The sequence below is a fragment of the Ailuropoda melanoleuca genome, chromosome 12 (assembly GCF_002007445.2).
Source record: "Ailuropoda melanoleuca isolate Jingjing chromosome 12, ASM200744v2, whole genome shotgun sequence".
NCBI classification, from domain to species: domain Eukaryota; kingdom Metazoa; phylum Chordata; class Mammalia; order Carnivora; family Ursidae; genus Ailuropoda; species Ailuropoda melanoleuca.
Window position 1 is genome coordinate 72392114 of NC_048229.1, and position 14566 is coordinate 72406679.

The 14566-nt window shown below is 45.6% G+C and overlaps 1 protein-coding gene across 4 annotated transcripts in view; it reads left to right on the top strand.

Annotated features, from left to right (window-relative positions):
• WWOX (WW domain containing oxidoreductase) overlaps positions 1–14566 on the top strand; it is a 1195262-nt gene that overhangs the window by 544355 nt on the left and 636341 nt on the right. The gene's annotated exons all lie outside the window — the stretch shown is intronic.

Below are 14566 nucleotides of genomic sequence, written 5' to 3' on the forward strand. Positions count from 1 at the left end.
TATGGCTTCAGCAATTCCAGACATCATAACCAGAGAGCATAGTGCTGGAGGACAAAGGTACCTTCTCTTCTTGGGTGTATCTCTCAGGAACAAGGGAACTTTCCCCCAGAACTCCTCAGTAGACTTATGCTGATACCTCATTGGCCAGAATTTTATAAAACACCTATATCTAGACGGTCACTAGTAAAGCCTTTGGACCTGCCCTGGTTGGGAGCTTGAGCTGCTGAAGATTCACAGCCTAGTTGTAGTCATGTGGCGGAGGGGGCTCGGTCATCAAGGGGGGTGTGGGGGATCGATACTGGATAAATAACCAAGTATCTGCTACATGACCTTATAGGGATATGAGAGCTCATCAGAATGAGACACTTCACACAGTACCTGGCACATGGTCACAGCTCACCAAAGTGTAGCTATAATAGTGATGATGATTGACAACAGAATGGGCCACTGTGGCAAAGAAGTTTTAAGGCCCGTCTACAGCAAAGAGATCTTTTCTCACCCCCTCCAATCTTTGCATTCACCCTTCTCTGACACTTACCTCTTCCACCTTGAGCCCCCATTCCATAGTTCTTATGAGGAAACTGTGATGTCACAGAAAAATACCCAACTCAATACCAGGCTTTTGAATTCAGGGTGCCACCATTTATCATCTCTGTGATCTCAGATGAGTTTCTCTAGTCCTCTGCACCTCAGTTTACCATGCTGTAAAATGGGGATAGCCATGGCAGTGTTTTCTGCTATGGGGAACACACTGAAATTACCAACGTAAACGCCTAATTCATTAACTGCTTTCTGAAGATGGAGGCCGGACTACTTCCTTTGCCAGGCCAGGTGGGGTTATTTACATAGCACCGTGCTAGCTGGCAAATAGTCAGCCAGTGCAGCCTCTGTGAACTCCTACCACTGCCCCTGATTTTCTAGAAAACAATCAGCGACCGCTCACTCTACAATGTGCTCAAGCGACTATAACCACGAGTGTTTGTAACAATGCGCCTATTGACTTCTTATTTCAATAGATATCCAGATTTATTATCCCTCAAGGTAAGCATCGATTTTACCTTTGTCTCAGTCAATATTTACCTCTGCGGTCAATACATGTGGATATTCAGCTCAGCTGCAGTCAATATCCATTTCGTATTACAATATATGATGTACATATGTGAACATGAAGCACACCATGGTCTGTGAAAAAGTCTGGAAGACAAGGAAGCTTCTTGCAAAATGGTTGTGTTATTTTTGTTCTTTTTTTTTTTTTTTTTTTTTTTTTTTTTTTTTTTGGACCATCTCACTGGTGAGAGGTCAGATTCTAATTCACCAAATAGAAAATACATATGTTGTGTGGATAGCTGGCATTTAGAGAAGGATTGCATGATATCAACTACACAGTCAAGCAGTCACTTAATGATATTGCACTAAATATAGTTTCTTGAGAGTTTGTAAGTTAAATGAGAGTCGTAAGGATATAGGCATGCAGGCAGATTATAAATGCGATAAGAATGGAAACATTTACGTATTAAGACATGGCATTGTCTCTCCAGTCCCTGGATTCTCAGAGACTCTGGCGGCAGGAGCAGGAGGAAGCAGCAGCAGTGGGAGCTCTTGCTGGCCACCAGCGGGAGCTGGGAGAGCAGGCCCGGAGCGTCATGGCGGGCCTGGATTGGAGCCCAGTGCTGTGTTAGGAACTGCCTCTGGCTGCTGGTAACAAGGACCCAAACAGGGTGGTAAATTCTTGCACACAAAAGAAAACCAGAAATGAATACTGCAGCGCTGGTGTAGTCACTCCCTGCCATCACTGGGGACCCAGACTCCTCTTCTCTGCTTTGCAGCACTGCCTCCATCTTCACAGTGACCTCCTGGTCCAGAATGAGCAGGCAACACCACGGAGAAAAGGTGGAATGGAGACTTCCTCCATTTTAAGGAGCCCTCCAGGAGCCCCACCAGACGCTTCTGCTTGCTCCTCAGTGGCCATGAGTTAGTCAGTCACTCGGCTAAACAGACAGCTGCAAGGGGGCGTGGGAAATGCAGCCTTCAGCCCCGGCTCCAGTGTGCCTGGGGAAATGGAGAAGCTCTGGAGCCAAGGCAGAAGAGGAAATAAATTTGGGACACACCAGCAGCTTCTACCATGCCAGGTGCCCACCTAAAATCCGTGGGTTGAAACCTAATCCCCAGTGTGATAATACTAGGAGGTGGGGCTGTTGGGAGGTGGTTAGGTCATGAGGGTGGACCCTTGTCTTATGAAAGAGACCTCACAGAGCTCCCCCACTCCTTCCATCCTGTGAAGACACAGCGAAAACCAGGACGTGTGAGCCTGGTTCACAGTATGAACCAGGTACGGGCCCTCCCCAGACACTGGAGCTTGCTGATACCTTGATATGGGACTTCTCAGCCTCCAGAACTGTGAGATAAAATGTATTTCTGCTGTTTATCAGCCGCTCAGGCTATGGTGTTCTGTTTCAGCAGCCCCAGTGGACCAAGGCTCTAGGCAATACTGCCCCAGCCTACCTTTCTCCCTTGTACTGTATCCTGATTCTTTCAAAGATCATGGGGCTTTATCCTGAGTCTTCGTTGTTGTAACTGAAGTTGTGTCTGCCCAGTACTTTTTTCCCATCACATTTGAACTACTCACAGTGCCCTGTTTTCCTTCTTGGTGGAGATGGGGCAGTTGATCTCAAAATAAGCACCATGACCCCCAACCACAAGGATGGATGGGCACATGACCCAGATCTGACCAATCACAGTTGTCTCCTCGCAGCCACCGTGCCTGATAAAGGACTGAGCATGCCCCAAACCAGGACGCTCCCAAGTCCTTCCTTGGACCTTTCTGCTACAGCTGGTGAGGAAGGCTTTTGCATGTCTTCACTCCACATGGCAAACCCAGTGGCCCTGCTGTTTGGTGACATCTTCCCAGGAGGCTGCCTATTGCAGCAACAGCAGAGAGTTTTAGAAACTCCCCAGCAAGGGCATTATAAAGCGTCTTCTCAAGTTCTCTTTCCCCTGCCTTATTAATGCCTATCCTTTAACCGGTCATCAACTCCATCTCCTAGAATTCTCAGGGGCTTTTTAACCCCATATAGAAAGCAAACCCATGTGCATATATGCCTACATCAATTCATATAGCCCCATGCAGCACTGCAAAGTCAATCGCAGAGACGTCCCTGGACTTCTTTTTTCAGCAATTTTCTATAACATTGGAGTCCATCCTCGGCCAATGTCCTTGTGATTTTTGGCTTCTTTATGCCTGCTGGAACACAGCTTACCCTGCCCACCCTGCCATAGTCCAAAACCCAAGAGATCAGTCTCACTCCTGGGTTTGCTGTGACTCATCATTTTTGGATCATATAAACTATGGCATCCCCACCTCCCTTCCAGAAGGGGCTGATATTCTTGGTGCAGTTCTGTATCCCATAAGGTACAGAAAGGAACCTGGGCCATCACACAGGGAGATTAGAACCAATAAGTTGTCCTGGGCCACACCTGCCTCTTTTGTCCCTTTTTACAACTCATAGGCCACCTCCAACTTGACACTTATTTAAGTTTTTATTTATTTACTTGGCATTCAGAAAACTCTACAGCCTCAGCCCCTTGGGAAGTAAATTAAAGCAATTTCATTTTCATAGTTTCTCTGTTTGAAACCCCTCATTGTTTATTTAAATAGTAGCTGATGCACACTGCAAGTAAAGAATTATAATTAAGGGAATAAGAAGGGCTGGTCTCTCGGGGAAGTAGTTGTTTCCTCTTGCAATAACCCCATCCTAACTGTGGCAGTTTCATTCTTTCTCCCTGGAAAAGGGAGCTGGCCCCGGGAACCAGAGTTCTTTGGGGGAAGAGCACTTTGAGGGGGCTCGGGGCTCTGGCTAGAGGCAGCGGTGGACACAGGGCTGCTCCAACAGTGGTAATTGTAGGAGAAAACATTGCAGACCTTGCAAAAGCAGCCACATGTCGTTGCCTTCAGCTGCTGAAGACATAGGCTTGGAGTTAGGTATCTTACTCCCAACAGAAGGTCCACCAGTGGTGGGACAAAGGAAGCCACAAGGACAACAGCAACTAAAAATCCTTCCTTTCCTCTTTCCTGAAACTGGAACCATGGTCTGTTGCTCCTGGTTCACATCTGAGTCTTCTTTTTCTTTTACTCCCCACAGCTGGCAGCTGCACAACTTCCATCTCCCTCTAGCCCATGTTGTGCAGTTTTGGTTGGGACCATGCATTGTTCAAGGCCGTGCTGCGTCTTGGCAACAAACAAACACACATATACATGATTGCCGGTGGCTGGGTGCAAGGCTGGATCTCTCCATAGTGGTCCTTGGTCTGTATGCCCTGGCCCCATTACCAATCAGAGGTAAACATGTACTCAAGATAGAGCAGGTAGGGCTGCCTGCCTCTTGGTCAGCCAGTGAGGATGCCTTGATGTGTGAACTGTATTCAAAACAGCATTGGAATGGCTCATTAGTAGCTGCTGTCAGAAATCTGAACTCAGTAGAGTAGGAAAGAACCTTCGTGTTCCAAGGGGGTAAAATGTATACTCAAAGTTAGAAAAAGACTGAATGGTGGGAATTTGGTTAGTTTTTCATTCTTTCTTCTTTCTGCTCATTTTTCTTCTGCAGTTTTCTATGATACCTGATGCACACACGTACTAGACACAACAGGCTTGCTTGCTTTATTTATTTATTTATTTATTTATTTATTTATTTATTTATTTATTTATTTTGAAAGTACAGTAAAACAGAGGATAATGTCTGCAGTCTCCCTTTAGGGTTGGGTATTTGGGACTCACTGCCATCATTTGTTCATTGTCTCATGCAATCAATATATTTTGAGGCCTTGCCAGGCTCTGTGCTTGGCCTGGGGAGGCAGTGGGGTTCCTGTCAAGATGCTGGCCCTTCAAGAGTTGATGTTCTGCTGGGGAAGATGTGCAGTAGATATGGTGTCAGTAGGCTTATGGTGAGGAAGATGTGGGGCCTTCTGGAAACCCACAGCAGGACTAGCTAATCCAGCCTGGGGTGGGCACATTGGGGGTGCTAAGGTAGGTTTCCACCTCTTCATTCCAAGAATGAAGCTAACGGGCCTGAGGGATTAGTAGGGCCAGGAAGCTGAAGGGGAGGAGAGCCAGACCAGTGGACGTGCTGGCGTGTGCACTCCAATGTGACTGGTGTCAGGGCCCGTCTGGGAGGAAAGCACACACTATGCTGTTGGAGGCCAGCAATGAGATTTGGTTAGGAGGGAAATAGAACCTGGTAGAAAGTGTGAGGTTAAACCCTGCTTCATGAAATGAGTGAAGGGAGCCTGGCAAATGCCCACCCATAAAAAGAAAATCACAAAAATCAGCAGGGTTTTGGCCACTCTGATCTTTCCTCTCTGATCTCAGCAGTGATGAGGGCTGACTTTGAGGGGTGGAGATCGCATACCGCACATTGGCCAAATCTCCAAAGCACTCCCGCCAAGCTTTTCCTAATAAGCATGCAGTTTAAGTAGTACCCACGTGCTAGCTGCGCAGATGCAATTTTCAAGACAAACCTTTTGTGCTCCCAGCACCTCCTCTTCTTCCGATCCGATTGTTCTCCTCTATCTTCTCCTGCATAGAAATTCTGCAGTTGCCCATGGGTTCCAGTTGCTTCGAGTCCAGAAGCTACTCTGTGAAAACTGCTCCTGACCTAGTGCTTCGTTTGTTTTAATCAGTGCCTGACTTTATAAGGAGAAAACAGCTTAGCGAGCGCTCAGTAGAGTAGACCCAGCAGTCTCCTTGAGCTCTCGCAGCATGCACAGGGCCTGTTTCAGTTGCTTTCTTTCTCCCTCACGTATCAATCAACCAATCAGTCAATTAAACAGTTACTTATTAGTGCCTACTGTGTGCCAGGCACTGCACTCGGTGCCATAGGCACTAGTGATTTATACTTTGGATTCTGTGGTTGCTTTGTACACATCGCCATCATTTTGCAGACAAGTATTGCCTGCACGAGGGAGGGCTTTTATCCCGCACCATTTTCAGAGCAACGTCCCTGATGTACCATGAAGCATTTGCGCGTCCCCACCCCCCCTTACTCATTGCTTCTTTCTGCTTTCAGAAACAACACTGGTGACCTGTTTTAAGAAAGGTTGAAAAGCCAGCACTTAGATTTTCCTGGAAACCTTTAAATTAACCTCATTAGGCTTGCTTTATTTATTTTCTTTCATTTCTCATGCTTTTGTGCTTTCCAAACCTCTAAATTGTGGTGCTCTAGTTATCTTCCATAGCATGACTCAATAGTCAATACATGTTTAATAGGAATTGCAGTATATGAGTTTATAATATATATTTTTCCACAAATATAGTGAATGTTTGCCAAGCCCCCCCCCCTTTACCTTTTTAAATGCAGAAATTTCTAGCTGTGTTTATTCCTCTCGTCAGCATACTTTATCATATCAAAGCCTTTTCAGACACTGTAAAACTACTGAGTTATGTTTGGGTCATGTTTTGCGGTATGCCCTTTAATACTGTAGCTTTAGAAATGCAATTTTCAGCCTCTGCTTATTAGAATATGATAAAGTATTCCTGGTCTATGTCCAGCTCCACTAATCTCCAGACTGCGCTTCATGAATTAAGCATGAAGATTTTAGTCAATGTGCTTTCAAAGACCAATGTTTAGGGAATCATGGATTTTCTACAAGCTGAGGGAGAAATCTATAATAGGTGGAACTGATTTTCAAACATCATATTCTCAAGAAGAAATGACCAGTTCTGGCCCAGAAACAGAAAATATTTCACTATCAGAATATTCTAGAACCAGTTAAAACCACATTGTGTGGTTTGGTTTGTTAAAGGGATGGTGTTTTAAAATGTGTAAGCCTGTCTGTCACGTGGGAGGATTTCAAATGACGCTTATTTTGGAAAGCTCATGTAGATTGGCTTAAAATCGAGAGGGGAATGCAAATTAAATTTATAAGGTGTTATAAAGGTGTCCCTCCCCAACCCCTGTGCATTTTGGTTCATTTTGCTCTGATACAATTCAGTAAGTAGCCAGAAATCTCTCTCCAGTGTGAGAGATCTTCCTTGGGGGAGAGACTTTGAGGACCCGTGGATGCCTTAACCAGGCTCGCTCTTGAGTAGATAGTGTCCGAGACCCCAGAGTGTCTCCTGGTTTGGTGTGTTTCATGGCGATCGGCAGCACACATTTGGAAAGGAAATCTTTTGGAATGACCGTGCTAGATAATGCGGGGCAACTCTCCACTAAAATGCAAAAGACGTGAATATCCGAGTGGCTGTGAAGCACCCTGAAAGGGCACTGGGGGCACTTTCATCTGAGTTTGAGTGGCCCCTGGTGTCTTAGCTTCTCTTTGGTGAACTCATAAGTGATGTGGTCACTGTTTCCTTCATGATAAAGGTGCCTTAGAGTGAGCATCTGTTCCGTGCCTGACGTTGTGCTTAGCCCTTGACATCAGTAGTTCTCTTAAATCCCCGTTATTCATTGGGGAAACTGAGGCACATGGAGTTTCAGTGACTTGCTTAGACAGAGTCAGCATCGAGGTCAAAACTTATTTATCCCCCTACATCTAAATCCAACCCCATGTTGTGGCTACGTAAGCAGGTCCATGCCTTGAATGTGTCAGGCAAGAGCCTGGACCCTATAGCTGCTGGGACTAGACTCCAGTGGTTGCTGGTGGAGGCTCTCATCCACTCCCCCAGGTCTGACATCAAGACAGAAATGTACATCATCTCCAATTAGGGGGCTGCTTCTTGAACATTTTCCTTTTGAGGAAGACAGGAAAATTCTCAGCTTGTCTAGCTTTATATGTGAACCTACAGGATCTCTCAGGGGCTTTAAATTAATCAATCAATCCACAGACATTGAACTGAATCTCTACCTTGAGCAGGAGACTCTGCAAAGTGCTTTAAATGGGAAATAAACCAAAGGGCCGGCTGCCCTGCCCCCAGCCATAGCCCAAGGCTGCCTTCCATGGCTGGGGAATCAGCCTGTCAGTTCAATCACAGAGCCCCTGTGACTGGGGTTTTTGACTAAGCTGGCTCCATGGACAGCTCTGGTCCTGTGTAGACACGGCCTCAGGACGGGGGTGTATATCCATCTCTTTTTGAGTCCTTGCCATTTAATCGTTACTGACACAGTTTTATGAGAAATACAGCAAAACCCAACCCTGTCAATCATTGTTTCGTCCCCAGTCTCAGAGCAACACCTGGAGAACTAGGTGTGCAAGGGCGCATCCCCAGACACCTTAGGTTTGGCAAGTGGACTGTGCAGGCCATGGGGGGTGCAGAAGTGTTGCCCCATGTGACCGAGAGATGCTGAAGAGAGTCATTATAAGGTGACCCACTCTCTGTGTCTTACGGACATGCTCTGGGATGGGTCTCTTAGAAAAGGACAGCTCCTGTCTACGTGACAGAGGCTGAACTGTAGCACTTTTTAGACTCAGAGGCTCTGTGTGGGTCCCCTGTACGTTCATGTGGATAAGAGAAGTGGGTCAAGTGGAGACTCGAATATAAGAGTAACAGTCTTTAGCCCTTTCTTGCTGGGCTCTTTTTAAAGAGAAACGGGGACTCAGGGTTTCTACATGGAGTCTCTTCATTTTTCATTGTTGGCAACCAGTTCACTTTTTCTTTTTTTTAACCCTCCATGCATGGGTTAATCCTCTGTGCTTGAGGAATGGACACCAGGTGCAGGATGCCCCTTGTGAGTTCCCCTCTGAGCCATCCTCCTTGTTTTGTGGTGTGACAGTCCAGAGAGGTGAAAAGGCCAGTGGCAGCTCTGAGGCTAGAGCCTTCCAGATTCATCACTAAATCACTGTGGGTGATGAAAACACCCTAAAATTACAACAGGATAATGGAGCAATACAAACATGAACTCTGAACACAGGCCATGGAGAGAGTTCTAGAACTCGACTCATCTGAACAGCCACCTTGATGGTGTTCAGTTCTCTGAACCAGAGCTCTAGAATAGATTCAGAGATGATTGTAGGAATGACTTGGGTCTAGAAGCCTCTTCCCAAGGGGGCTGGGAAGAGCTTACAAGCCAACCTCCATGGCCATCTCAGTCCTTGCAGGGGCATCTGTGGCTTTAGACATGCTTGGGAAGAGGACAGAGCACTACCCTTCCTTCCAGAGCCTCAACCACCCATCTGCCACCATGGGAAGCATTGCCCACGCGCACTGTCATTGAGTTTCCAGAGTATCTGGGTAGTGGACATGAAAACCCTGCTTCTACACATAAGGCACCTAGGGCTCCAGGATGGGGCAGTGAGGGTCAGGAGGTTCCCTACACAGCAAAGATGGAGAGGTAGATCCAAGTTGGCCTCTTTCTAGACTCAAACAGAACTCTTTCTCTATCACCAAAATCCCTTTATTCTTCTTTACTACCTGCTTCATTTTATTTATCCGGAAGAGCCTGGGCCCCTCATTGGCTCTTGGGGTTTTTGTGAAAGGTGAGTTATAAACTCTGCATTCCATGGACAGATGGAAGCAGCCCCCACGGGACAGCACCAGCTCAGCTTAGCATGGCTGTTCTCAGGTAGAAGGTCAAAGGACAAAGGTGATCAAGGGGAGCTGTCCTGCCCTACTTGACCAGGGAATAGGAATTCCCCAGTAGAAAGGAGAAAAACCGGGAAGAAGAATAGAATGTATTATTTCTAAGCAATTATCCACCCCCCCCGTCCATTTTCCAAATTGTAAGTTCTTTTTATATAAGCACTTTCTGTTAAAGGGGAAGAAATAGCTTTACCCGCGGTGTAAAATATATACTTTCTAATGTAAATCAAGAAGCTTTTAATACTGTAATAAGAACACGGTAGTATATTAATTGATGGAAATTATGGAGGGGAATATTCATAATCAGCAGCGGTCTTTTCTTTGGAAGGAACAAAGGATTAAGTTAGGGAGACAGTAATGGTATTGTTAGTAGGCTATTTCAATGATTTTCTCCGCGGAAGAGTAGAGAAAGGTGAAATTTCAACTGGGAATATTAGACTATGCAGATCTCTACCCAGGGGTATTCCGCTCTGTGCAAACTGCCGAGCTGTGCTTTGCCTTATGATCCAATTGTTTTATTAGCGGAATCATTGCGTGTTTCATTTTGCTATAGTAATAGCACAGTGTCTGTCTAACAATAAATTATAGAGTCAGGCAAACAATGGTTTTGTATTTGGGATACAATGAAATATCTTATTAAAATACAGACTTCCTTAGGTTCCCGAAATTAGAGTCTTATTTTAAAATGATTCCATTGGGCTTAATACACTGTTTTGAACTAATCACACTAACAGAATCACTTTTGTCAGAGCGAGGAGGACTGTGGGAGTTACCTGTTTCCTTAGTATTTTCCCATTCATATTTTACCCTGAAGTTCTCTTCTGGTTAGATCTCATTGGTTCCACAGTAGAAGGCGTTGTGCTAGTGGCATCACTCCCTTGCACACGAAAGATACAGTGAGCAGCCATATCCTTCCTGCCACATTTCTCAAGCAGAATTCTGTTCTGATAATTTTCGTGATAGTGATAGTAATGACAGAGCATAGTTTTTTTTTTTTTTTAAGATTTTATTTATTTATTCGACAGAGATAGAGACAGCCAGCGAGAGAGGGAGCACAAGCCAGGGGGAGTGGGAGAGGAAGAAGCAGGCTCATAGTGGAGGAGCCTGATGTGGGGCTCGATCCCAGAACGCCAGGATCACGCCCTGAGCCGAAGGCAGACGCTTAACCGCTGTGCCACCCAGGCGCCCCAGAGCATAGTTTTTTTTAATGATCGCTAAATGCCAGGCAATACAGTAAGTGGTTTACATGGTTTCTCTTGTGGGATCCTCATTCACACCCATTAGGGGTAGATCCTGTTGTTGCCTCCATTTTGCAGATGTGAAGATTGAGGTTGAGAGAGGCTGAGCGCTTTCCCCCAAGTCACATAGCACAGCGGGTGTTCATCTGGGGGCCCGGATCTCTGCTGTCTGGTCTGTGATACTCTTCACTTCATTCCTCTCCCCATCTCCATGATTAGAACTTTCCTGTGTTCTTGCATTCATCAACACTTAATACTCTGGGCCTCTCCATCCTCCAGCACATTTTTGGAGACGTTGAACAGGGCCGAGGTGGAGCAACAAATGCAATGGGAGTTCTTTCTCTGCAGTGGGAGTTTTTAGTTGTGCATCATGCCCCCCCCCGCCCCCACCAGGGCCAGGCGTCATGGCTGCCTGTGTTTTATGTCCATCGTCTTCTCCGAGCTGTATTGTTTGCATCACACAGAGGAGGCTTCTGAAGCTCAGAGTTTAAGTCACTGCTCAGGCCACTCTGACCCTAAGGCCTGCCTTCTTCACAGCCTTACCTGCATCACAGAGACCCCACTCTGATGGTCAGGAAATAGTGCCCAGTGAGTGAACACAGGAAACCTACGCATTAAACACACACACACACACACACACACACACACACACACACACACACAGAACTTCTGAGATGAAGTTGAAAGAGATCACTGACAAAGAGCCTGTCCTTGACCAAGCCTCAGTCAGGTTCCTTGGACTCCTGTTCCCAGCTAGGCCTCATCTTCCGTGCCCTTTCTTGGCATGGCCCTGTTTTAGCAAGAATCCTCCACGTTCAATATTTGATCATCTTCCTCATCCCCCACTGTCCCCCAGGTACCATGTGATCCCCCTGGCCTGGTGCCAGCAGGAATCATGTGAGGTCAAGAATTAGCAAGAATTGCCCTGCTCTCTTAGTAATTTTCGCTGACTCTTCCCACCATCCCCGCCCTGCTCCTGAGCTGCAAAATCCTCGCTTTGCCTTATTGTATTCGGAGTTGAGTCCAGTGTCTCCCTTCTGCTACAAAAACCCATTGCAGCGGGTCCCACATACATGAGGTCATCCCCCTGAACTAAGTCTGCCTTACTGTTCTTAAAGAGTATCATGAATTTTTTTCTTTTAACACCATTTTGTTGCTTAGTTGCTTGGACCTAATGGGGTCGGGACAGAGATACCAAGTGACTGCTCTCTTGGCTGAATCTCAGTGGACAACCTCAAAACTCAGAACCTGCATTTGGAAGATGCTGACTACCGCTGAGGAGCTCTTCTGAATCTGGGTGGGCCCAACATATCAGCTTCCCATGTGCTCCAGATGTTATGAATCCTGGGGACACCCTTCCTTATTTTCCCCACCACGCCAACACATTTCATGGTCCGCCATCCTGTCCTTTTATTCCCGACTCCTGCCCACATGAATGCTTTCCTCAGCAGATGTTCGTTTATAAATATGGCCTCTCATTTATTCAGCAAATATTCATGGAGCTTGTGTGTGCCAAGATGGTGCCGAGATACGGTACAAGGATGAGCAGAAGACAATTGTCATCTGTCAGATCCCTAAAGCCCATCTGTGACAAAATTCTCACCAGGCTGTTTGAAAGAGAGAAAAATATAGACAAAGTAGTAAATTTCTCATAAAGCCCATCATATCTGTTTTTTAAACTGTCATTTATTTTAGAATTGTATCTTTCATCCACCATTTTTTAAAAATCTTTTCCTTTAAAAAAAGATGACAGAAAATGGTAGTTACTCGCCCCCCCCCACTTTTTTTTCCTCTGGTCTTTCTCTTTGTTTTCTTTTTAAAGTCTTTAACTGGCACAATGAAAAGTTGAGAAGTTTAGGTCAGCAGCCCCTTTTTTCTTTTTTCTTTTTTTTTCCTATTAATTTTACTAGAACTTAATTCTAAAAGTCTGGGAATGTCTGAGGTATCTATATCCTCTAAGCTTGCCGCTTGATGACACTTGATACTCCATCGTTCCCTCCAACTATTTTTGAAAATGTTAGCCCTGTCTCTCCAGACTCCTGCTTCCTCTGTCTCCCTCAAGGTGTGCTGTCCTCAGGAAGGCTGTAAGTAATCAATACTTGGTGATTTGACTTCTTAGCCCGAAGAAGAAAAAAAAAAATTCTCCAGGTGCAGAACACAAAGGCAGAGCTCTTGTCAAGGGAGTCCTTGCTTTTCCGTTCTCAGCCAAGGGGAGGCAAGGCCACTCCAGACAGCCTTCCCCCCCAATCCCCCCCTTTCCCTGGGCCCTTGTAAAAAAGGGATAGCCAGTTTTCTTTTTCTTTTTAAAAGATTTTATTTATTTATTTATTTGACAGAGAGAGACAGCCAGCGAGAGAGGGAACACAAGCAGGGGGAGTGGGAGAGGAAGAAGCAGGCCCCCAGCGGAGGAGCCTGATGTGGGGCTCGATCCCACAACGCCGGGATCACGCCCTGAGCCGCAGGCAGACGCTTAACGACTGAGCCACCCAGGTGCCCCGGGATAGCCAGTTTTCTATTACCATTGTGCTACCCAATGAGTCAGAACTGTGCTTGGAGTTTCAAAATCGCCCAATGCCCATCCTTTTTAGAGCAACCTCATTAAGAACCCCAAATTTTAAATTTCATTATTTAGAGACTCAGCACTATCCAGAATTACACCTCTGGCCACTTGTTCTTGGAGGCACAGTTCTTTCCTTTGCAGCATTCGTCAGTGATTACAGCTGATGCAGAGAAGCAACTATCTTTGCTCCTCAGCAAAGGGACAGGAAGAGGTCCTGATGCAACGAGGTTGAGGCACTCACTGGTTAAATTGAACACCCCTTCCGGTGGAGTGTGAGTGTGTATGTGTGCATGTGTCTTTTTCCAGCACCCATATTTGATCCCCTAAGTCACGTGCAAGTTCAGATGCCTCTGAGTGGAGGATGAAGCTGAAACAGGAACATTTCTAATAGACTCAGCATCTGAATTGGATGGGCAGCTTTCTTTCCTCCTACCACAGCTACTAAAATGCCCTACTGTCCAAATATATCCTAGTTTGAAGACACAGTCTGTTTGGATGGGTATTTAACCCCTCTGCCACCAAAAAAAATAATTAAGGACATTGTTCACTTTACATTTAGAATTTATGGCTATCAAAGTAATAGTCCACAACCAGTCATCATGGGTTCTTTAAGGAAGTCACAATTTAGTGCTGGGCTATTATTCAAATGTAACATAATTAGCATTAAAAACAGATTATTCTTTTCAACCAAAATTGGCTTTCTTTGTAGTCGCCTCTTTTTAATTCAGTACTTTCATGTAAAGAGTTTGGTTCATTTAAAGTTTTGTGTCAAATTTTTTTACCAATTTTTTCCCTTTACTTTTACGTAAAGGATTGTATTCACCATAAATATGAAAATGCACATGAATAGTTACTTGGGATTTACTCTTTCTTGCCTTTTGGAAAACTTGAATGTCAGGCTATGTGTTTTTCACCAGTTGATTACCACAAAAGACAGACACACAGAATAAGGGTGCCAGTGCCGTGTCCTGGCTATGTGTGGGAATTTCTTGTGCCCTTCATGGGAGCCGGTATGGAACAAAAGCAGATCCTGTTGACCTCCCAGTTTAAAAAGGCAAGACATGTGCCAGGTTCTGCTGGAGCAAGGTGAAAGGGGACCATGAGAATTCATAACTCCAAGGTGGGTGTGGGAACAGGTCCAGGGAAACGTGCAGTGTGCCTGGCCATGCGGAGTGAAAGGGCATTTCCCCAGAATGGCAGGATTTTTTTTTTTAAATAGGGGACGCTATTGTCGTTCAGAAAGCCCCAAGCTGTTCTGAA